The sequence below is a fragment of the Anabrus simplex genome, chromosome 3, assembly GCF_040414725.1.
Source record: "Anabrus simplex isolate iqAnaSimp1 chromosome 3, ASM4041472v1, whole genome shotgun sequence".
NCBI lineage: Eukaryota > Metazoa > Arthropoda > Insecta > Orthoptera > Tettigoniidae > Anabrus > Anabrus simplex.
The window spans coordinates 457,992,168-458,013,896 of NC_090267.1; the positions used below are offsets into that span (position 1 = coordinate 457,992,168).

A 21,729-nucleotide genomic window follows, 5' to 3' on the forward strand; every position below is an offset into this window, starting at 1 on the left:
CTTCCTTGCTGAGTTCATAAAAGCAAGTTCAATGTTGGAAGAATTCTTACTTGGCGAAACCAAGGGAGCTTGCATTAATTAGGAAAATATAACGGTATGTAATAGTATGACTGGATATGGGCAGCGGAAGAGGAGCGGTGACAAGAGGTGAGACCTCGTACTGCCAGAAATTCAGTCCACCTAGCCGAAGCACATTTTCAAGAGGAGTAGCCTCCGTGCTCGACGTAGGGTGTATTCTGGAGCTGGACACCGGGGCAAGTGGGCATCTGGACAGGCTGGGAGTTCCTCTTTATAGTACACACACCATGGTTCAGGCACGCGCACTGAGGGCTGCGCGTCGAGGCTAGAAGAATGACACTTGGCGCGCGTGTAGCTGGCTGGCGGAGCGAGAAGGGAGCGCCGGACATACAACACTGTAAAAAAGGCATTTTAGACAGACAAACACATTTACACTTGTGCTTAACACTGCACATCCCCGAATGCTACAAAGTAGCTTTTGTTTAAATCTTGAATATATCCTGTAAGTGAGACTATGCGCGGTCGTTTCCGTGGTGTAGTGGTTATCACATCCGCCTAACACGCGGAAGGTCCCCGGTTCAATCCCGGGCGGAAACAGCTATTTTCATTGGAAAAACACTGTCTAATTTTTGTGCAACACTGTAGGTGTGAAGAAGGCGAGCGAGGCCCAGCATTCACCTGGTATGATAATGGGCAAACACGGAGAGTTGCTCTCACGGCAGCCGACGGTGGTGTAAATCGTGTTATATTCTTGTTCTATAAGAATAGTTCCATTAACAAGTCGTTTTCGTCTGCTGTTTTAGTATCTGAATGTTCTATGATGTATTTGCTCCTCCGGTCCTTATTCCATGGCACTGGATATAAAGCGACCTACTTCAAGCTGTAAAAAAGGCATTTTAGACAGACAAACACATTTACACCTGTGCTTAGCACTGCACATCAATGAATGCAACAAAGTTGCTTTAGTGAACAACATGAATGCAATCTGTAAATTGCAAATCAAGCAGTTTTCTTGCATTGTGTAATGGTTAGCACATCCGTGTAACGTAACCCGTGGAAGGTCCGCGGTTATATGCTGGGCGGGGTGAACTAATTTCATATTGGAAAGTCACATTTTAAATTATATATTCTGAAACACAGATAGGTCTTATGGCTGCAATGGAAATTTAAAAGGCTAGGAGTGTGAATAAAGCAGGCGGGAAAGTAGTAATCCACGCGAAATTTTCATCAGGGTTCCGACATTGACTAGATCTCACTAGCTCTCAAATTTAAAATTCCAGGTCGCCGGAAATTTCGAGCATTAATTTCATGTGCAGAACATACGTTCCACAGACATGAATGTTTACACGTTCGCTTAACGCTGCACATAAAAAAAATGCTAAAAACTGGCCTTAGTTTGCAGATGGAATATATTCTGTAAATGCCAAGACGTGCGGTTGTTTCCGTGGTGTAGTGGTTATCACATCCGCCTCACACGCGGAAGGTCCCCGGTTCGATACCGGGAGAAACAGCTTATTTACATTGGAAAACCGCTGTCTGATTTTTGTGCATCAATGATAGGCGACAATTGGAGAAAAATGCTAGGAGTGTGAAGAAGGCGAGCGTGGTGTAGCATTCACGTGGTATCATACTGGTGAAAAGCGGGAAATTACTTTCACGTCTCCCGACATTGGCGTAAAACGTTTGAAATTGGCGTACTATAACAATAGTTCTTAACAAGTTGTTCTACAGCCGCTGTTACAGTTTCTGAAATTTCTGGAATTTAATTCCTGCCTACTATCCATGGGTACATACAGCAAGGCACAAGTACAACTTGCACGACCATATGTTGCTATGTTTTTGATGTTGAGCCAGATGTACTCCGAAAGCCTGTGGTTTTGTGATGGGGAGCGCCCACGATAAATAAACGGTGGTTGGTACGCGTGGATGTTGACAATGTGGAAGGTCTACCTTTGGTTGTATTGCTGTTTTGGCTTATGTTATGTACAGTATATATGAAAATGTAGGCATCACTGGTATATATCTTTAAATGACTGTAAAGTTTAGGATTGTCCATAAAACTACTTCTGTCTAGAATATTTATCCATTTATACAAGTGAAAAGTAATTTGTTGCCTGAGGGAAACAGTTTGCAGTAGAGGGTTATGAAGTTGTTTTTCGACTGTCGTTATATGTGTTTAATCTAGGTCTTACTAGCTCCTCTGGTACAAATTCCAGGCCACCGGAAATTTCGCGCTTTAATTTAGTGTGGAGCAAAGACGTTCCACAGACATAAAATTTACACCTTTGCTTTACACAGCACATCAAGGAATGCCACACACTGGCTTTGGTTTTCAGCTTGAATGTATTCTGTAAATACACAGACATGTGGTTGTTTCCGTGGTGTAGTGGTTATCACATCCGCTTTACACGCGGAAGGTCCGCGGTTCGATCCCGGGCGGAAGCAGCTTTTTCATTACCGGAAAACCACTGCTTTTTTGTGCAACAATAATATGTGACAATGGTAGAAAAATATTAGATGTGTGGAAATGGCGAGCGGGGCCCATCGTTCACGTGCTATGATAATGGGAATCCACGGGTAGTTTCCTGCACGGCGGCCGTCGGCGGTGAAAAACGAATGAAATTGGCGTTCTATAACAATAGTTCCTTCGACCAGTTGTTCTAGGGCTTCTGTTATAGTATCTGAAGGTTCTACAATATCATTGCTCCTGTGGTCCATATTCCAGGGGACTGGAAGTTTCGCGCCCTACTTTAATTTCTAACAAATACATGTGCTTAACACTGCACATCCCCGAATGCTACAAAGTAGCTTTTGTTTAAATCTTGAATATATCCTGTAAGTGAGACTATGCGCGGTCGTTTCCGTGGTGTAGTGGTTATCACATCCGCCTAACACGCGGAAGGTCCCCGGTTCAATCCCGGGCGGAAACAGGTATTTTCATTGGAAAAACACTGTCTAATTTTTGTGCAACACTGTAGGTGTGAAGAAGGCGAGCGAGGCCCAGCATTCACCTGGTATGATAATGGGCAAACACGGAGAGTTGCTCTCACGGCAGCCGACGGTGGTGTAAATCATGTTGTATTCTTGTTCTATAAGAATAGTTCCATTAACAAGTCGCTTTCGTCTGCTGTTTTAGTATCTGAATGTTCTATAATGTATTTGCTCCTCCGGTCCTTATTCCATGGCACTGAACATAACGCGACCTACTTCAAGCTGTAAAAAAGGCATTTTAGACAGACAAACACATTTACACTTGTGCTTAGCACTGCACATCAATGAATGCAACAAAGTTGCTTTAGTGAACAACATGAATCCATTCTGTAAATTGCAAATCAAGCAGTTTTTTGCATTGTGTAATGGTTAGCACATCCGTGTAACCCGTGGAAGGTCCGCGGTTATATGCTGGGCGGGGTGACTAATTTCATATTGGAAAGTCACATTTTAAATTATATATTCTGAAACACAGATAGGTCTTATGGCGGCAATGGAAGATTAAAAGGCTAGGAGTGTGAATAAAGCTGGCGGGAAAGTAGTAATCCACGCGAAATTTTCATCAGGGTTCCGACATTGACTAGATCTCACTAGCTCTCAAATTTAAAATTCCAGGTCGCCGGAAATTTCGAGCATTAATTTCATGTGCAGAACATACGTTCCACAGACATGAATGTTTACACGTTCGCTTAACGCTGCACATCAAAAAATGCTAAAAACTGGCTTTAGTTTGCAGATGGAATATATTCTGTAAATGCCAAGACATGCGGTTGTTTCGGTGGTGTAGTGGTTATCACATTCGCCTCACACGCGGAAGGTCCCCGGTTCGAAACCGGGCGGAAACAGCTTATTTACATTGGAAAACAGCTGTCTGATTTTTGTGCATCAATGATAGGCGACAATGGGAGAAAAATGCTAGGAGTGTGAAGAAGGCGAGCGTGGTGTAGCATTCACGTGGTATCATACTGTTGAAAATAGTTCTTAACAAGTTGTTCTACAGCCGCTGTTACAGTTTCTGAAATTTCTGGAATTTAATTCCTGCCTACTATCCATGGGTACATACTGCAAGGCACAAGTACAACTTGCACGACCATATGTTGCTATGTTTTTGATGTTGAGCCAGATGTACTCCGAAAGCCTGTGGTTTTGTGATGGGGAGCGCCCACGATAAATAAACGGTGGTTGGTACGCGTGGATGTTGACAATGTGGAACCTTTGGTTGTATTGCTGTTTTGGCTTATGTTATGTACAGTATATATGAAAATGTAGGCATCACTGGTATATGTCTTTAAATGACTGTAAAGTTTAGGATTGTCCATAAAACTACTTCTGTCTAGAATATTTATCCATTTATACAAGTGAAAAGTAATTTGTTGCCTGAGGGAAACAGTTTGCAGTAGAGGGTTATGAAGTTGTTTTTCGACTGTCGTTATATGTGTTTAATCTAGGTCTTACTAGCTCCTCTGGTACAAATTCCAGGCCACCGGAAATTTCGCGATTTAATTTAGTGTGGAGCAAAGACGTTCCACAGACATAAAGTTTACACCTTTGCTTTACACAGCACATCAAGGAATGCCACACACTGGCTTTGGTTTTCAGCTTGAATGTATTCTGTAAATACACAGACATGCGGTTGTTTCCGTGGTGTAGTGGTTATCACATCCGCTTTACACGCGGAAGGTCCCCGGTTCGATCCCGGGCGGAAGCAGCTTTTTCTTTACCGGAAAACCACTGCTTTTTTGTGCAACAATAATATGTGACAATGGTAGAAAAATATTAGATGTGTGGAAATGGCGAGCGGGGCCCATCGTTCACGTGCTATGATAATGGGGATCCACGGGTAGCTTCCTGCACGGCGGCCGTCGGCGGTGAAAGACGAATGAAATTGGCGTTCTATAACAATAGTTCCTTCGACCAGTTGTTCTAGGGCTTCTGTTATAGTATCTGAAGGTTCTACAATATCATTGCTCCTGTGGTCCATATTCCAGGGGACAGGAAGTTTGGCGCCCTACTTTAATTTCTAACAAATACATGTGCTTAACACTGCACATCCCCGAATGCTACAAAGTAGCTTTTGTTTAAATCTTGAATATATCCTGTAAGTGAGACTATGCGCGGTCGTTTCGGTGGTGTAGTGGTTATCACATCCGCCTAACACGCGGAAGGTCCCCGGTTCAATCCCGGGCGGAAACAGGTATTTTCATTGGAAAAACACTGTCTAATTTTTGTGCAACACTGTAGGTGTGAACAAGGCGAGCGGGGCCCAGCATTCACCTGGTATGATAATGGGCAAACACGGAGAGTTGCTCTCACGGCAGCCGACGGTGGTGTAAATCGTGTTATATTCTTGTTCTATAAGAATAGTTCCATTAACAAGTCGTTTTCGTCTGCTGTTTTAGCATCTGAATGTTCTATAATGTATTTGCTCCTCCGGTCCTTATTCCCTGGCACTGGATATAACGCGACCTACTTCAAGCTGTAAAAAAGGCATTTTAGACAGACAAACACATTTACACTTGTGCTTAGCACTGCACATCAATGAATGCAACAAAGTTGCTTTAGTGAACAACATGAATGCATTCTGTAAATTGCAAATCAAGCAGTTTTTTGCATTGTGTAATGGTTAGCACATCCGTGTAACCCGTGGAAGGTCCGCGGTTATATGCTGGGCGGGCTGAACTAATTTCATATTGGAAAGTCACATTTTAAATTATATATTCTGAAACACAGATAGGTCTTATGGCGGCAATGGAAATTTAAAAGGCTAGGAGTGTGAATAAAGCAGGCGGGAAAGTAGTAATCCACGCGAAATTTTCATCAGGGTTCCGACATTGACTAGATCTCACTAGCTCTCAAATTTAAAATTCCAGGTCGCCGGAAATTTCGAGCATTAATTTCATGTGCAGAACATACGTTCCACAGACATGAAAGTTTACACGTTCGCTTAACGCTGCACATAAAAAAATGCTAAAAACTGGCTTTAGTTTGCAGATGGAATATATTCTGTAAATGCCAAGACATGCGGTTGTTTCCGTGGTGTGGTGGTTATCACATCCGCTTTACACGCGGAAGGTTCCCGGTTCGATCCCGGGCGGAAGCAGCTACTTTTTACAGGAAAACCACGGCTTTTTGTGCAAAAATAATATGTGACAATGGTAGAAAAATATTAGATGTGTGGAAATGGCGAGCGGGGCCCATCGTTCACGTGCTATGATAATGGGAATTCACGGGAAGGTTCCTGCACGGCGGCCGCCGGCGGTGAAAAACGAATGAAATTGGCGTTCTATAACAATAGTTCCTTCGACCAGTTGTTCTAGGGCTTCTGTTATAGTATCTGAAGGTTCAACAATATCATTGCTCCTGTGGTCCATATTCCAGGGCACTGGAAGTTTCGCGCCCTACTTTAATTTCTAACAAATACATGTGCATAACACTGCACATCCCCGAATGCTACAAAGTAGCTTTTGTTTAAATCTTGAATATATCCTGTAAGTGAGGCTGTGCGCGGTCGTTTCCGTGGTGTAGTCGTTATCACATCCGCCTAACACGCGGAAGGTCCCCGGTTCAATCCCGGGCGGAAACAGCTATTTTCATCGGAAAAACACTGTCTAATTTTTGTGCAACACTGTAGGTGTGAACAAGGCGAGCGAGGCCCAGCATTCACCTGGTATGATAATGGGCAAACACGGAGAGTTGCTCTCACGGCAGCCGACGGTGGTGTAAATCGTGTTATATTCTTGTTCTATAAGAATAGATACATTAACAATTCGTTTTCGTCTGCTGTTTTAGTATCTGAATGTTCTATGATGTATTTGCTCCTCCGGTCCTTATTCCATGGCACTGGATATAAAGCGACCTACTTCAAGCTGTAAAAAAGGCATTTTAGACAGACAAACACATTTACACTTGTGCTTAGCACTGCACATCAATGAATGCAACAAAGTTGCTTTAGTGAACAACATGAATGCATTCTGTAAATTGCAAATCAAGCAGTTTTCTTGCATTGTGTAATGGTTAGCACATCCGTGTAACCCGTGGAAGGTCCGCGGTTATATGCTGGGCGGGGTGAACTAATTTCATATTGGAAAGTCACATTTTAAATTATATATTCTGAAACACAGATAGGTCTTATGGCGGCGATGGAAGATTAAAAGGCTAGGAGTGTGAATAAAGCAGGCGGGAAAGTAGTAATCCACGCGAAATTTTCATCACGGTTCCGACATTGTCTAGATCTCACTAGCTCCCATTTTTAAAATTCCAGGTCGCCGGAAATTTCGAGCATTAATTTAATGTGCAGTACATACGTTCCACAGACATGAAAGTTTACACGTTCGCTTAACGCTGCACATAAAAAAAATGCTAAAAACTGGCTTTAGTTTGCAGATGGAATATATTCTGTAAATGCCAAGCCATGCGGTTGTATCCGTGGTGTAGTGGTTATCACATCCGCCTCACACGCGGAAGGTCCCCGGTTCGAAACCGGGCGGAAACAGCTTATTTACATTGGAAAACCGCTGTCTGATTTTTGTGCATCACTGATAGGCGACAATGGGAGAAAAATGCTAGGAGTGTGAAGAAGGCGAGCGTGGTGTATCATTCACGTGGTATCATACTGGGGAAAAGCGGCAAATTACTTTCACGGCTCCCGACATTGGAGTAAAACGTTTGTAATTGGCGTCCTATAACAATAGTTCATAACAAGTTTTTCTACGGCCGCTGTTACAGATTCTGAAATTTCTGGAATTTAATTCCTGCCTACTATCCTAAAGTCTGTAGTTTTGTGATGGGGAGCGCCCACGATAAATAAACGGTGGTTGGTACGCGTGGATGTTGACAATGTGGAAGGTCTACCTTTGGTTGTATTGCTGTTTCGGCTTATGTTATGTACAGTATATATGAAAATGTAGGCATCACTGGTATATGTCTTTAAATGACTGTAAAGTTTAGGATTGTCCATAAAACTACTTCTGTCTAGAATATTTATCCATTTATACAAGTGAAAAGTAATTTGTTGCCTGAGGGAAACAGTTTGCAGTAGAGGGTTATGAAGTTGTTTTTCGACTGTCGTTATATGTGTTTAATCTAGGTCTTACTAGCTCCTCTGGTACAAATTCCAGGCCACCAGAAATTTCGCGCTTTAATTTAGTGTGGAGCAAAGACGTTCCACAGACATAAAGTTTACACCTTTGCTTTACACAGCACATCAAGGAATGCCACACACTGGCTTTGGTTTTCAGCTTGAATGTATTCTGTAAATACACAGATATGCGGTTGTTTCCGTGTTGTAGTGGTTATCACATCCGCTTTACACGGGGAAGGTCCCCGGTTCGATCCCGGGCGGAAGCAGCTATTTCATTTCCGGAAAACCACTGCTTTTTTGTGCAACAATAATATGTGACAATGGTAGAAAAATATTAGATGTGTGGAAATGGCGAACGGGGCCCATCGTCCACGTGCTATGATAATGGGAATTCACGGGAAGGTTCCTGCACGGCGGCCGCCGGCGGTGAAAAACGAATGAAATTGGCGTTCTATAACAATAGTTCCTTCGACCAGTTGTTCTAGGGCTTCTGTTATAGTATCTGAAGGTTCTACAATATCATTGCTCCTGTGGTCCATATTCCAGGGCACTGGAAGTTTCGCGCCCTACTTTAATTTCTAACAAATACATGTGCTTAACACTGCACATCCCCGAATGCTACAAAGTAGCTTTTGTTTAAATCTTGAATATACCCTGTAAGTGAGGCTATGCGCGGTCGTTTCCGTGTTGTAGTCGTTATCACATCCGCCTAACACGCGGAAGGTCCCCGGTTCAATCCCGGGCGGAAACAGCAATTTTCATTGGAAAAACACTGTCTAATTTTTGTGCAACACTGTAGGTGTGAAGAAGGGGAGCGAGGCCCAGCATTCACCTGGTATGATAATGGACAAACACGGGGAGTTGCTCTCACGGCAGCCGACGGTGTTGTAAATCGTGTTATATTCTTGTTCTATAAGAATAGTTCCATTAACAATTCGTTTTCGTCTGCTGTTTTAGTATCTGAATGTTCTATGATGTATTTGCTCCTCCGGTCCTTATTCCATGGCACTTGATATAAAGCGACCTACTTCAAGCTGTAAAAAATGCATTTTAGACAGACAAACACATTTACACTTGTGCTTAGCACTGCACATCAATGAATGCAACAAAGTTGCTTTAGTGAACAACATGAATGCATTCTGTAAATTGCAAATCAAGCAGTTTTCTTGCATTGTGTAATGGTTAGCACATCCGTGTAACCCGTGGAAGGTCCGCGGTTATATGCTGGGCGGGGTGAACTAATTTCATATTGGAAAGTCACATTTTAAATTATATATTCTGAAACACAGATAGGTCTTATGGCGGCAATGGAAGATTAAAACGCTAGGAGTGTGAATAAAGCAGGCGGGAAAGTAGTAATCCACGCGAAATTTTCATCACGGTTCCGACATTGTCGAGATCTCACTAGCTCCCATTTTTAAAATTCCAGGTCGCCGGAAATTTCGAGCATTAATTTAATGTGCAGTACATACGTTCCACAGACATGAAAGTTTACACGTTCGCTTAACGCTGCACATAAAAAAATGCTAAAAGCTGGCTTTAGTTTGCAGATGGAATATATTCTGTAAATGCCAAGACATGCGGTTGTTTCCGTGGTGTAGTGGAAACAGCTATTTTCATTGGAAAAACACTGTCTAATTTTTGTGCAACACTGTAGGTGTGAACAAGGCGAGCGAGTCCCAGCATTCACCTGGTAGGATAATGGGCAAACACAAAGAGTTGCTCTCACGGCAGCCGACGGTGGTGTAAATCGTGTTATATTTTTGTTCTATAAGAATAGTTCCATTAACAAGTCGTTTTCGTCTGCTGTTTTAGTATCTGAATGTTCTATGATGTATTTGCTCCTCCGGTCCTTATTCCATGGCACTGGATATAAAGCGACCTACTTCAAGGTTTAAAAAAGGCATTTTAGACAGACAAACACATTTACACTTGTGCTTAGCACTGCACATCAATGAATGCAACAAAGTTGCTTTAGTGAACAACATGAATGCATTCTGTAAATTGCAAATCAAGCAGTTTTCTTGCATTGTGTAATGGTTAGCACATCCGTGTAACCCGTGGAAGGTCCGCGGTTATATGCTGGGCGGGGTGAACTAATTTCATATTGGAAAGTCACATTTTAAATTATATATTCTGAAACACAGATAGGTCTTATGGCGGCAATGGAAGATTAAAAGGCTAGGAGTGTGAATAAAGCAGGCGGGAAAGTAGTAATCCACGCGAAATTTTCATCAGGTTTCCGACATTGTCTAGATCTCACTAGCTCCCATTTTTAAAATTCCAGGTCGCCGGAAATTTCGAGCATTAATTTAATGTGCAGTACATACGTTCCACAGACATGAAAGTTTACACGTTCGCTTAACGCTGCACATCAAAAAATGCTCAAAACTGGCTTTACTTTGCAGATGGAATATATTCTGTAAATGCCAAGACATGCGGTTGTTTCCGTGGTGTAGTGGTTATCACATCCGCCTCACACGCGGAAGGTCCCCGGTTCGATACCGGGCGGAAACAGCTTAATTACATTGGAAAACGGCAGTCTGAATTTTGTGCATCACTGATAGGTGACAATGGGAGAAAAATGCTAGGAGTGTGAAGAAGGCGAGCGTGGTGTAGCATTCACGTGGTATCATACTGGGGAAAAGCGGCAAATTACTTTCACGGCTCCCGACATTGGCGTAAAACGTTTGAAATTGGCGTCCTATAACAAAAGTTCTGTTACAGTTTCTGAAATTTCTGGAATTTAATTCCTGCCTACTATCCATGGGTACATAGTGCAAGGCGCAAGTACAACTTGCACGACCATAGGTCGCTATGTTTCTGATGTTGAGCCAGATGTTCTCCTAAAGCCTGTGGTTTTTGTGATGGGGAGCGCCCACGATAAATAAACGGTGGTTGGTACGCGTGGATGTTGACAATGTGGAAGGTCTACCTTTGGTTGTATTGCTGTTTTGGCTTATGTTATGTACAGTATATATGAAAATGTAGGCATCACTGGTATATGTCTTTAAATGCTTGTAAAGTTTAGGATTGTCCATAAAACTACTTCTGTCTAGAATATTTATCCATTTATACAAGTGAACAGTAATTTGTTGCCTGATTGAAACAGTTTGCAGTAGATGGTTATGAAGTTGTTTTTCGACTGTCGTTATATGTGTTTAATCTAGGTCTTACTAGCTCCTCTGGTACAAATTCCAGGCCACCGGAAATTTCGCGCTTTAATTTAGTGTGGAGCACAGACGTTCCACAGACATAAAGTTTACACCTTTGCTTAACACAGCACATCAAGGGATACCACACACTGGCTTTGGTTTTCAGATTGAATGTATTCTGTAAATGCCCAGACATGCTTTACACGCGGCATATCCCCGGTTCGATCCCGGGTGGAAGCAGCTTTTTCTTTACCGGAAAACCACTGCTTTTTTGTGCAACACTAATATGTGACAATGGTAGAAAAATATTAGATGTGTGAAAATGGCGAGCGGGGCCCATCGTTCACGTGCTATGATAATGGGAATCCACGGGAAGTTTCCTACACGGCGGCCGTCGGCGGTGAAAAACGAATGAAATTGGCGTTCTATAACAATAGTTCCTTCGACCAGTTGTTCTAGGGCTTCTGTTATAGTATCTGAAGGTTCTACAATATCATTGCTCCTGTGGTCCATATTCCAGGGCACTGGAAATTGCGCGCCCTACTTTAATTTCTAACAAATACATGTGCTTAACACTGCACATCCCCGAATGCTACAAAGTACATACATACATACATATCTTTATTACCCACCCTAGAATACACCATCGGCTTTACAGGTAGTAAAGACAGACAGAGCGAAACCCAAAAACAAAAAGAACAAACAAACAAACACTAGGCACTACATCTCTCCTAAAACTACTTAGCTAAATTATTTACCTCTAAATCTACTCAGTGTCCTCCCACACGCACGCGGATAGCCGGCAAACGTGCAGGAAGCACCGCAATACAAATTACCCTATTTCCCTATTCCCCTATTCCTACCAACCACCTAGAAAAAAAATTGTAGACTGGCCTCTGCGTCAGCCCTGGTATGGAATACATGCCCACCAACCCGTTGATCGCAGGGACCAGCCTCGCCACGTGAGAACTGATCTTATTTCTCACCTACACCTGCTGACAATGTATTCCTTACCTACCATGTGTGCCAAGCCAGCTTGGCGGAAACCAGACCCATCACATGGCTTGTCACACACTTCCGCTATATACGTCACACCTTCTCTGTTCATTGTCAGCTCACTACCTTCCCTCTTCTTTTTCTTTTCTTGCCGTGCAGACATGCTAAAGCCTAGCTTCTTTGGGTTGGGTCAAGCCCCAAACCCTCCCTCTTCCCTTGATACGCCACCTTCTCCTCTCTCGCACTATTCCCGCCCACTACATCTCACCTTCTTGAACTTAAGACTTAAACATCAACAATTATTATTTTTTTTCACTTACACACAAAACAGACAGTTTCCATTCCAAGTCCATCAGTTCACTCAGTCTTCACAATCTACAACACCACACTTGCCTCAAACTGTTAGACTTAATTTTTATACTTCCAACATTTTCTCCTTAACTACTGTCCCCCTTAATCTATCTAAATTACTATTACACATTAAACTTAATACATAAACATCAAGAATCCCTCTATTTTACACCCTTCATCAAGGCATCTACACCATTTAATTTTTTTTTACCTACTTTCATAATTTCCATACTGCCAACATTTTCTCCTTAACTACATTCCCACTTAACCTCTCTCAATTCTATCACATATACCTTCTTTATACTTCCTCCTCACAAACAATCCATTTTTTTCACTCCTCATTTACACACCAACAGACAGTACTCCATTCCAAGTCCATTAGTTCACTCAGTCAACTCGCTTTTTTTTTTTTTACTTCCATCTCAGCTTTACACTACCCTCAAACCTACTCAACCTCCCATTTTCTCCACGCTTACCTAATTTTCTCGGGCTTTCCCTTTGCCCCAGGCGGATCACCTTTCCATAGGGCAAGGTGCTCTCCCCCTTTCCCCTAACACTACAGCCCCCTCTTCTGATATCATGATTACCATGATACCCTTCCCGCATTTGCTCAGGGCGGATATCCATTCCTCTGAGCAAAATGCCTTCCCCCTTTCTCCCTCAGCACGAACCACATTATCTGCACAACCCCTGTTACTCCCTCAATTTCTTTATAAATATAGCTCTGGCCACATTTAAGAATTTCGTTATATTCGTTCCTTTCTCCCACTCTCTACATAACCAAGATGTTATCTTATAGCTTTCCCCTACCATATGCAGCTCCTTCTTACTTAGTAGTTTGATCTTTATCTCCGCCAAAGGTCGGCATTGATTAAAAATATGCAGGTCCTCCCACTTCTCTCCACATAACACACATCTATCCCTATTCTCACTACCTACCCAACCCCTATTCCTCGGAACACCCAATAACCACCAATACAAACCTCTCTTATCCCTTCTACCCTCAAACTCCGTTTTCGGGTTTATTACTTCCACCAATTTATTTAATACTGATAAAGAGACTCTCTCTCTACATTCCCCTATTAAGCTCTGTCTTTCAATATCTAGTAGTCTTCCCTTTATCCTTTCCCATACCCATTTATTCCTACCATCCCCCCAGACCTCTCCATATACCCCCAATCCAATCTTTTGTAACCATTTTTTGCACTTATTCACCCAGTAACCTTCATTTGTCATACCTTTCTGAAAATTAAACGTTTCTTGTACTAACGCCCCACCCTTCCCTTCCTCCAATCTAATCCAGTACTTGAACACCCTCTTAGCTATTTCAACCTCTATCGATTCTTTACAGACTAATCTGGCCCCGGCATTGGCTGTACAATTCGGTAGGTCCATCATGATCTTGTTATATTTCGCCACCACCTGGTTTAGTTCACTCCTGTCTTCCTCCATTCCCCATACTTCAGCCCCAAATAGCATTTTGCCCATTACCAGTGATTTAAACACCGTTTTCTGAATTTTGTATTTAACGTCTGGAAATTTCTTTTCTAATACCCCTACTACCGCAAGCGCTCCTCTTCCTTTAAGTTTTGCCTTCTTACACTGATTTTTCCAAGAAGCATTCTTACTAATTATTACACCTAGGTACTCAATTTTTCCCCCTGGTTTAATTTCTTCCTGCTCCAGCCTCCAAACTTCCTTATTCTTTCTCCCACCCCTTTTCCTACACACCAATATCTGAGTCTTTCTTACATTTACTCTGAGAGACCATTTCCTAGTATATTCAACTACCTTGTCCAACCCTTTTTGCAAACCATTTGCCGTCAAAGCCAAAATCAATAGGTCATCCGCGAATAGCAACCCCGGAATCTTCATTTTCCCTACCCAAGGGCAATGCCATGCGTCTCCACCATGACCCTCTAAAATATTATTTATAAATAATATAAATAATATCGGGGATAGCTTACATCCCTGTCTCACCCCGCTTTTCGATTCAAAACACTTACTCAACCTTCCATCCTGCAATTTAATCATCACAAACACTTCCTCATAAATAGTTTCAATTGCCACCCTCATTTTTTTCGACATTCCAACCTCTCCTAATCTCAAAAATAGCGCCTCCCTACTGACCGTATCAAAGGCTTTTTCTAAGTCAATCGCTGCTATAAATAATTTACGCCCTGCTATCCTCACATACTTTGTAATCAAAGTGTCCAGAATCCAAACATTATCAACTGTATTACATCCTTTCCTAAATCCATTTTGGAACTCAGATATCCTACCGTACTGTTCCGCCCAATTTGTTATCCTATTCGCCAAAACCCCTGTGTACACCTTTGACAGCGAGTCTAGGAGTGTAATTCCTCTATAGTTGTTTGGATCACTACTAGCTCCTTTATTTTTATAAATAGGACATAATACCCCCATCCTCCATTCTCTAGGAAATTTCCCCGTTTCCAGCAACCTATTAAAGAATTTCACAATCCCTCTCAACATCGGTTCATTTGCCCCTACCTCTTTCCATACACTATTGGAAATACCATTCACACCTCCTGCAGCCTTGGGTCTAGCATTTTTTAATACTGTAATTACCTCCTGCCTTGTTATCTCCCCATCCAATATTGTAATGCCTACTTCCAGTTCCCTTCCAATTTGTGACTTGTCTATTTCTCTACCCAATTTCCTCTCCCCTTCTAAAGCCTTTTAAAATGCCTAACCCACTCGTTTTCTCCTATTTTATCCCCCTTCCCCTCTGGTTTCGTTCTTCTGATCTCGTTTATTGACTCCCAAATCCTCTCAAATTTCTTCTCTCTACAATATATATTTATTTTTTCAGCTTCCGCCTCCTTCCATCCTCTTTTCTTCTCATTCAATACCTCCTTATATTCCCTTCTCAATTTACAATATTCCTTCCTTTTTTCTTGCATACCCTCCTTCCTAAACTCCGCTAGGGCTCTCAGTACAACCTCACGTTTTCTCCTACAGTCTTCATCAAACCATCCATTCATTTTATTCTTTTTTCCCTCTACCCTTCTCCTCACTTTCTTCCCCAACCTCCATACAGGGAGTTCAATTAATTTTAACACGTTATCCATATCATTCCCTTCTACCGCCCTTTCAATTCCTACCCTTAATATATCTCCCTCCTCTTTCAAATGCCGTCTTAATTTCTCTTTAGTATTATCATCCCATACATACTTCCATCCTCCATTCCTATACCTCTCCTTACTTTCCTCCATCTTTCCCTTCTCATCAGCAACCAAAGTTCTCAATTTTATTTTGATAGGCATATGTTCTGTCAACCCATATTCTAACACCTCAAAACTTATTATTCTCCTTAACGCTATCTCTGAGCTTATTCCTATGTCCACCACACTCCCTCCATTTGTTGTAATATACGTCAAATCACCCACACTATCCCCCTTCATCCACCCATTTAAAATGAATAAATGTTCTAGAGCACATAACTCTAATAACCTTTCTCCATAACTATTTACAACATTATCCTTACTCTTGCCGCCTCTGTGGTGTAGTGGTTAGCGTGATTAGCTGCCACCCCCGGAGGTCCGGGTTCGATTCCCGGCTCTGCCACGAAATTTGAAAAGTGGTACGAGGGCTGGAACGGGGTCCACTCAGCCTCGGGAGGTCAACTGAGTAGAGATGGGTTCGATTCCCACCTCAGCCATCCTGGAAGTGGTTTTCCGTGGTTTCCCACTTCTTCTCCAGGCGAATGCCGGGATGGTACCTAACTTAAGGCCACGGCCGCTTCCTTCCCTCTTCCTTCCCTATCCCTTCCAATCTTCCCATCCCTCCACAAGGCCCCTGTTCAGCATAGCAGGTGAGGCCGCCTGGGCGAGGTACTGGTCATACTCCCCAGTTGTATCCCCGACCAAGAGTCTGAAGCTCCAGGACACTGCCCTTGAGGCGGTAGAGGTGGGATCCCTCGCTAAGTCCGAGGGAAAAACCGAACCTGGAGGGTAAACAGATGATGATGATGATGATGATCCTTACTCTTCCTTTGCAGTATCTCGTCTACTTTTACTTCTTTCCCGTATACCGGTACTCTATTGCTCACTCTCGCATTCCAATCCCCCAATAAAATCATCCCATCTTCTACATACATTCCTTTAATTGTGTTTATTTCTTCAATCAGTTCGTCAAAAAAATGTTTATTTGCATACACTGAATCGCTCGGATGGTTATAAAGCAGTGCCAGACAAATTGCTTCCGCTGCCCCCTTCCCCATTTTTACTCTCAACCACACTACCCCTTCTACCCTAGTCTGTAACGTCTCCACCCATTCAGCTATCTCATTTCTTATTAAAACTACTATGCCCCCTGGGTTTCGGCCCCTCTTCCCTATTTTTTTCCTTAACACGTTAACTACTCTATAACCGTCCCATGTAATTTCAACCCACGTCTCTACTAGAGCAATAATCTCAAAATCTTTCACTAAATCCACAATTTCTTTATTCCCTAACTTCCCCATCAACCCCTCAATATTCAGCATCCCTATCACCATATCTATTTATTTATTTCCTCCCCCTCCCTCCCTATACTTCTGCATTTCACCACTTCCCCCCTTACTTCTCGTGATTCTTCCTTTTGGCTCCACCCCATCCCTCTCTTTCTTCTCACCCCCATCCTTCCCCTTTTCCGTGCCAGAGCCTTTTTTCCCACCCCATAGATCTTTTAAACTTAAGGATCTCGCCTTATTTAACGCCTGCTTTCTCTCCAGGTTTATTTCTGCATTATTCCTATTTGGGGAGGTTAAGTCACTACCCTGACTCCTTTCCCTTCCCGTCACCTCTTCACTACCTGTATCCACTTCACTTCGGTCTAGAGTCCTACTTGTTGATTCACTCCTGCTTGGGCTGTTCTAACTCGCCAAGGACTCTGCTGTCTTCGCTACCTGCCCGCTGACACCGCATTCCCCTCTTCCCTCTTCCTTCTCCGCACTGATGTCGCCCTGCTCTCGATTTCTGCAACTCATTTCCTCCTCACATTTTTCCATCCTCAGCAGTTCCTCCTGTGTCCACGATCGCGACCAATTTCTGCCTGAAGTAACCAGACACCTCCCCACTATCTTGACTCGCAATCCCTCCGCTCTAGCACGCCACATATGCCGCTTATAGACATCCAACCGCATCCTATCTTCTTTCTCTATCTCAGGCTTCAAATAAATGTTCGATCCTTTCAAATTTCCAGCATTCCTCAGAAGTATATCAGCCATCAGGGTTGATATTAATCTTAACTTCACCGGCCTATGTCCCTTGTTCCTTCCCACTCTATATATATCATCTATATCAACTTCAGAAAAGTTTATCTTCATTTTGTTCGAAACTATGTCCACCACTTTCAATACTAATTCCACTTTTGATTCTGTTCCTTCCTCAGGTACACCATACACAAACACATTTTTTCTTGCCGATTCGTTCCTCGCTAACCTCACTTCTCTCTTCATTGCTGTTAATTTCTCTTCCAGTACCACCACCTTCTTTTTCAAGCTCACTACCTCATCTTCTAACTCCGCTAACTTGTCATTTACACCTCCAATTTCTTCTTTTATAAAACTTTTTAAGTCCTTCATCACCTTCATTTGGGTTGCCTAGTGTTCTTGCATCATTTCCTTAATGTCTTCTCCTTTGCTTGCTTCCTTCACCACTCTCTTGATCTCTTCAAGCTCCTCCCAGCCGAACGGTCCCTGGTTTGGACCCGGATTCTTTTCTATACATCCTACCACCAGCAGCGTCGCAATAACCGTCGCACACAACATAATCTCCAACAGTCCTTTATAACCACTAATTTCTCTTCCTCTCTCAACTCCACCTTCCTTCCAACACTGCTTTGCAACATGCCATCTTCCAATTCTTAGCCTGTATTGCTGTATCGTAATTCCCATATTGCGCACCTCAGCTCATTCACACGTCCGCACTTCCCGATGTCTCGCTCGTGACTGGAATGCTACAAAGTAGCTTTTGTTTAAATCTTGAATATATCCTGTAAGTGAGACTATGCGCGGTCGTTTCCGTGGTGTAGTGGTTATCACATCCGCCTAACACGCGGAAGGTCCCCGGTTCAATCCCGGGCGGAAACAGCTATTTTCATTGGAAAAACACTGTCTAATTTTTGTGCAACACTGTAGGTGTGAAGAAGGCGAGCGAGGCCCAGCATTCACCTCGTATGATAATGGGCAAACACGGAGAGTTGCTCTCACGGCCGCCGACGGTGGTGTGAATCGTGTTATATTCTTGTTCTATAAGAATAGTTCCATTAACAAGTCGTTTTCGTCTGCTGTTTTAGTATCTGAATGTTCTATAATGTATTTGCTCCTCCGGTCCTTATTCCATGGCACTGAATATAACGCGACCTACTTCAAGCTGTGAAAAAGGTATTTTAGACAGACAAACACATTTACACTTGTGCTTAGCACTGCACATCAATGAATGCAACAAAGTTGCTTTAGTGAACAACATGAATGCATTCTGTAAATTGCAAATCAAGCTGTTTTTTGCATTGTGTAATGGTTAGCACATCCGTGTAACCCGTGGAAGGTCCGCGGTTATATGCTAGGCGGGGTGAACTAATTTCATATTGGAAAGTCACATTTTAAATTATATATTCTGAAACACAGTTAGGTCTTATGGCGGCAATGGGAGATTAAAAGGCTAGGAGTGTGAATAAAGCAGGCGCGAAAGTAGTAATCCACGCGAAATTTTCATCACGGTTCCGACATTGTCTAGATCTCACTAGCTCCCATTTTTAAAATTCCAGGTCGCCGGAAATTTCGAGCATTAATTTAATGTGCAGTACATACGTTCCACAGACATGAAAGTTTACACGTTCGCTTAACGCTGCACATCAAAAAATGCTAAAAACTGGCTTTAGTTTGCAGATGGAATATATTCTGTAAATGCCAAGACATGCGGTTGTTTCCGTGGTGTAGTGGTTATCACATCCGCCTTACACGCGGAAGGTCCCCGGTTCGATACCTGGCGGAAACAGCTTGTTTACATTGGAAAGCCGCAGTCTGACTTTTGTGCATCACTGATAGGCGACAATGGGAGAAAAATGCTAGGAGTGTGAAGAAGGCGAGCGTGGTGTAGCATTCACGTGGTATCATACTGGTCAAAAGCGGGAAATTACTTTCACGGCTCCCGACATTGGCGTAAAACGTTTGAAATTGGCGTCCTATAACAATAGTTCTTAACAAGTTGTTCTACGGCCGCTGTTACAGTTTCTGAAATTTCTGGAATTTAATTCCTGCCTACTATCCATGGGTACATACTGCAAGGCACAAGTACAACTTGCACGACCATATGTCGCTATGTTTTTGATGTTGAGCCAGATGTACTCCTAAAGCCTGTGGTTTTGTGATGGGGAGCGCCCACGATAAATAAATGGTGGTTGGTACGCGTGGATGTTGACAATGTGGAAGGTCTACCTTTGGTTGTATTGCTGTTTTGGCTTATGTTATGTACAGTATATATGAAATTGTAGGCATCACTGGTATATGTCTTTAAATGACTGTAAAGTTTAGGATTGTCATTAAAACTACTTCTGTCTAGAATATTTATCGATTTATACAAGTGAAAAGTAATTTGTTGCCTGAGGGAAACAGTTTGCAGTAGAGGGTTATGAAGTTGTTTCTCGACTGTCGTTATATGTGTTTAATCTAGGTCTTACCAGCTCCTCTGGTACAAATTCCAGGCCACCGGAAATTTCGCGCTTTAATTTAGTGTGGAGCACAGACGTTCCACAGACATAAAGTTTACACCTTTGGTTAACACAGCACATCAAGGAATGCAACACACTGGCTTTGGTTTTCAGATTGAATGTATTCTGTAAATGCCCAGACATGCTTTACACGCGGAATATCCCCGGTTCGATCCCGGGCGGAAGCAGCTCTTTTTTATAGGAAAACCACTGCTTTTTTGTGCAACACTAATATGTGACAATGGTAGAAAAATATTAGATGTGTGAAAATGGCGAGCGGGGCCCATCGTTCACGTGCTATGATAATGGGAATCCACGGGAAGTTTCCTGCACGGCGGCCGTCGGCGGTGAAAAACGAATGAAATTGGCGTTCTATAACAATAGTTCCTTCGACCAGTTGTTCTAGGGCTTCTGTTATAGTATCTGAAGGTTCTACAATATCATTGCTCCTGTGGTCCATATTCCAGGGCACTGGAAGTTTCGCGCCCTACTTTAATTTCTAACAAATACATGTGCTTAACACTGCACATCCCCGAATGCTACAAAGTAGCTTTTGTTTAAATCTTGAATATATCCTCTAAGTGAGACTATGCTCGGTCGTTTCCGTGGTGTAGTGGTTATCACATCCGCCTAACACGCGGAAGGTCCCCGGTTCAATCCCGGGCGGAAACAGCTATTTTCATTGGAAAAACACTGTCTAATTTTTGTGCAACACTGTAGGTGTGAAGAAGGCGAGCGAGGCCCAGCATTCACCTCGTATGATAATGGGCAAACACGGAGAGTTGCTCTCACGGCCGCCGACGGTGGTGTGAATCGTGTTATATTCTTGTTCTATAAGAATAGTTCCATTAACAAGTCGTTTTCGTCTGCTGTTTTAGTATCTGAATGTTCTATAATGTATTTGCTCCTCCGGTCCTTATTCCATGGCACTGAATATAACGCGACCTACTTCAAGCTGTGAAAAAGGTATTTTAGACAGACAAACACATTTACACTTGTGCTTAGCACTGCACATCAATGAATGCAACAAAGTTGCTTTAGTGAACAACATGAATGCATTCTGTAAATTGCAAATCAAGCTGTTTTTTGCATTGTGTAATGGTTAGCACATCCGTGTAACCCGTGGAAGGTCCGCGGTTATATGCTAGGCGGGGTGAACTAATTTCATATTGGAAAGTCACATTTTAAATTATATATTCTGAAACACAGTTAGGTCTTATGGCGGCAATGGGAGATTAAAAGGCTAGGAGTGTGAATAAAGCAGGCGCGAAAGTAGTAATCCACGCGAAATTTTCATCACGGTTCCGACATTGTCTAGATCTCACTAGCTCCCATTTTTAAAATTCCAGGTCGCCGGAAATTTCGAGCATTAATTTAATGTGCAGTACATACGTTCCACAGACATGAAAGTTTACACGTTCG

At 42.7% G+C, this 21,729-nt stretch overlaps 16 non-coding genes across 16 annotated transcripts; all 16 read left to right on the forward strand.

Moving 5' to 3' along the window:
• Positions 1 to 542: 542 nt before the first annotated feature.
• TRNAV-AAC (transfer RNA valine (anticodon AAC)) lies at positions 543 to 615 on the forward strand. The gene has a single exon. It is a non-coding gene; the product is annotated as a tRNA-Val (tRNA).
• Positions 616 to 1,455: 840 nt separating this feature from the next.
• TRNAV-CAC (transfer RNA valine (anticodon CAC)) lies at positions 1,456 to 1,529 on the forward strand. Its single transcript has one exon. It is a non-coding gene; the product is annotated as a tRNA-Val (tRNA).
• An 861-nt stretch (positions 1,530 to 2,390) lies between these two features.
• On the forward strand, positions 2,391 to 2,463 carry TRNAV-UAC (transfer RNA valine (anticodon UAC)). Its single transcript has one exon. It is a non-coding gene; the product is annotated as a tRNA-Val (tRNA).
• Positions 2,464 to 2,875: 412 nt separating this feature from the next.
• TRNAV-AAC (transfer RNA valine (anticodon AAC)) lies at positions 2,876 to 2,948 on the forward strand. The gene has a single exon. It is a non-coding gene; the product is annotated as a tRNA-Val (tRNA).
• An 833-nt stretch (positions 2,949 to 3,781) lies between these two features.
• On the forward strand, positions 3,782 to 3,854 carry TRNAV-CAC (transfer RNA valine (anticodon CAC)). The gene has a single exon. It is a non-coding gene; the product is annotated as a tRNA-Val (tRNA).
• Positions 3,855 to 4,644: 790 nt separating this feature from the next.
• Positions 4,645 to 4,717, forward strand: TRNAV-UAC (transfer RNA valine (anticodon UAC)). Its single transcript has one exon. It is a non-coding gene; the product is annotated as a tRNA-Val (tRNA).
• A 412-nt stretch (positions 4,718 to 5,129) lies between these two features.
• On the forward strand, positions 5,130 to 5,202 carry TRNAV-AAC (transfer RNA valine (anticodon AAC)). Its single transcript has one exon. It is a non-coding gene; the product is annotated as a tRNA-Val (tRNA).
• Positions 5,203 to 6,036: 834 nt separating this feature from the next.
• Positions 6,037 to 6,109, forward strand: TRNAV-UAC (transfer RNA valine (anticodon UAC)). Its single transcript has one exon. It is a non-coding gene; the product is annotated as a tRNA-Val (tRNA).
• Positions 6,110 to 6,519: 410 nt separating this feature from the next.
• TRNAV-AAC (transfer RNA valine (anticodon AAC)) lies at positions 6,520 to 6,592 on the forward strand. Its single transcript has one exon. It is a non-coding gene; the product is annotated as a tRNA-Val (tRNA).
• Positions 6,593 to 7,428: 836 nt separating this feature from the next.
• TRNAV-CAC (transfer RNA valine (anticodon CAC)) lies at positions 7,429 to 7,501 on the forward strand. Its single transcript has one exon. It is a non-coding gene; the product is annotated as a tRNA-Val (tRNA).
• A 781-nt stretch (positions 7,502 to 8,282) lies between these two features.
• Positions 8,283 to 8,355, forward strand: TRNAV-UAC (transfer RNA valine (anticodon UAC)). Its single transcript has one exon. It is a non-coding gene; the product is annotated as a tRNA-Val (tRNA).
• Positions 8,356 to 8,767: 412 nt separating this feature from the next.
• TRNAV-AAC (transfer RNA valine (anticodon AAC)) lies at positions 8,768 to 8,840 on the forward strand. The gene has a single exon. It is a non-coding gene; the product is annotated as a tRNA-Val (tRNA).
• Positions 8,841 to 10,533: 1,693 nt separating this feature from the next.
• On the forward strand, positions 10,534 to 10,606 carry TRNAV-CAC (transfer RNA valine (anticodon CAC)). The gene has a single exon. It is a non-coding gene; the product is annotated as a tRNA-Val (tRNA).
• An 8,009-nt stretch (positions 10,607 to 18,615) lies between these two features.
• On the forward strand, positions 18,616 to 18,688 carry TRNAV-AAC (transfer RNA valine (anticodon AAC)). Its single transcript has one exon. It is a non-coding gene; the product is annotated as a tRNA-Val (tRNA).
• An 834-nt stretch (positions 18,689 to 19,522) lies between these two features.
• TRNAV-UAC (transfer RNA valine (anticodon UAC)) lies at positions 19,523 to 19,595 on the forward strand. The gene has a single exon. It is a non-coding gene; the product is annotated as a tRNA-Val (tRNA).
• Positions 19,596 to 20,906: 1,311 nt separating this feature from the next.
• On the forward strand, positions 20,907 to 20,979 carry TRNAV-AAC (transfer RNA valine (anticodon AAC)). The gene has a single exon. It is a non-coding gene; the product is annotated as a tRNA-Val (tRNA).
• The last annotated feature ends 750 nt before the right edge of the window (positions 20,980 to 21,729 follow it).